This window comes from Mus caroli, unplaced genomic scaffold (genome assembly GCF_978045245.1).
Source record: "Mus caroli unplaced genomic scaffold, Mus_caroli_1 scaffold_8, whole genome shotgun sequence".
NCBI lineage: Eukaryota > Metazoa > Chordata > Mammalia > Rodentia > Muridae > Mus > Mus caroli.
Window position 1 is genome coordinate 9,641,662 of NW_028227263.1, and position 2,237 is coordinate 9,643,898.

General features: G+C 47.9%; 1 pseudogene; it reads right to left on the reverse strand.

The window, feature by feature from the left end:
* Window positions 1-358: 358 nt before the first annotated feature.
* On the reverse strand, window positions 359-1,304 carry LOC110299516 (glyceraldehyde-3-phosphate dehydrogenase pseudogene; annotated as a pseudogene).
* Window positions 1,305-2,237: the final 933 nt, after the last annotated feature.

Sequence of the window (2,237 nt, forward strand, 5' to 3'; positions counted from 1 at the left end):
TGTACTCTTGAGCATAAGATAAAAGTTCACTGCTCCACAGCGAGGTCATAAGATCCCCTGAGTAGTACAGTCTCAATATAAGGCCCACCAAGGCCACCCCACCCCAAATCTCAACCAATATGACCCTTTTGTTTTGGTTTTGGTTTGGTTTGGTTTTGGGTGCAGTGAACTTTATTGATGGTATTCAAGAGTATAGGGAGGACTCCCTAGGCCCCTCCTAACATTATGGGGGTCTGGGATGGAAATTATGACGGAGATGCTCAGTGTTGGAGGCCAGATTGGGACAGGGACTCCTCAGCAACCAAAGGCCTCTCTCATGTTCTCAGTGTCCTTGCTGGGGTGGGTAGTCCAGGGTTTGTTACTCCTTGGAGGCCATGTAGGCCATGAGGTCCATGACCCTGTTGCTGTAGCTGTGTTCATTGTCATACCAGGAAATGAGCTTTACAAAGTTGTTATTGAGAGCAACACCAGCCCCAGCATCAAAGGTGGAAGAGTGGAAGTTGCTGTTGAAGTCGGAGGAGACAACCTGGTAGCCCAGGATGCCCTTCAGTGGGCCCTCGGATGCCTGCGTCACCACCTTCTTGATGTCATCATACTTGGCAGGTTTCTCCAGGTAGCATAACAGATCCACAATTGATACACTGGGGGTAGGAACACGGAAGGCCATGCCAGTGAGCTTCCCGTTCAGTTCTGGGATGACCTTGCCCACAGCCTTGACAACACCAGTGAATGCAGGGATGATGTTCTGGGCAGCCTCATGGCCATCACACCACAGCTTTCCAGAGGGGCCATTCATAGTCTTATGAGTGGCAGTGATGGCATGGGGTGTGGTTATGAGCCCTTCAATAAACTCGGCCAGGGGGTGATGCAGGATCCATTGCTGACAATCTTGAGTGAGTTGTCATATTTCCCATGGTTCACATCCATCACAAACATGGGGCCATCGGCAGAAGGGGTGGAGATGTTGACCCTTTTGGCCCCACCATTCAAGTGGCCCCCAGCCTTCTCCATAGTGGTGAAGACTCCAAGACATATTCAGCACAAGCATCACCCCATTTGATGTTAGTGGGATCTCACTCTTGGAAGACAGTGGTGGGCTTCGAGTTGATAACAAACTTCCCATTCTCAGCCTTGATTGTGCCATTGAATTTACCATGGGTGGAGTCATACTGGAACAAGTAGAGCATGTAGTTGAGGTCAATGAAGAGGTCGTTGGTGGCAACAATCTCCACTATGCCAGGTGCAGAGCAGAAGGCAACCCTGGTGACCAGGAGCCCAATATGGCCAGATCCCTTCACATTGACCTTCACCATCTAAGGGACAAGGCTGGCACTGCACAAGAAGATGTGGCTGTCTCTGGAACAGGGAGGAGCAGAAAGCTCCAATATGACCCTTAATGATTCTTTCCCATCCATCTGTATTCTTGCTGGAAAGAAAATGCACCCAGCAGTATCCCAGAAATAACTACACATAAACAGAGAAAGATTGGCCTGGCAGATAATTGTAGCATACCCCTGACTCCACAAATGATTTCGGCCAACAAAGAGATTTCCCATTACAGAATAGTTAATAATTATACACTGAAATTGCTGGTAACTGGGTTAAAAGAATGTTGTTTCTAAATGTAAACTTTCTACAGACCCATTGTAATACCCATGTGGACAAAGACAAACCTTACAGAACAGACAAGTGGGGAGTACTGAAATTAAGAATTGATTCTCCTTGTCTGAGTACAGGGCTTTGCCAAAAGATAGAGCAAGGGATGGGGTTAGAGTGTTGTGCATGTTGGCATGAGTGGCATGTATCTGAAACTCATGCTAGAACCAAGTTCCCACAAGACGATGACAGCATCCTCAGGTCTGCAAGCTATGGGATCTTCTGACTGAGCATTACGCAGGCAGAAGAAGAGCACTCAGAAGGTTTTTCTGCACCTGCAAATCATTTCTTTGACGCCAGCCTGATGCCTAGTCTTCCTCTTCCCGTGCCACCTGTCACTGTGGCTCTCTGTCTCACTCGTTCAACCTCTCTGATTAGCTTGTTCCAATTCTGCTCTCTCAAGCAAGACCCTCATTCTAATATAGCCCCTCTCTCGTGGAAGCTGTGGGATAGCTCAGACCTGTTCTGGTTTTGATACTTTGATCAAGTGCCTTCCTCTTAGGTGTGATTGAAATGAGAGCCACAGAGAAGAGACAGGCAGTTTGAGGAAAAAGACATGTTGAACACAGACCCCCCTAACT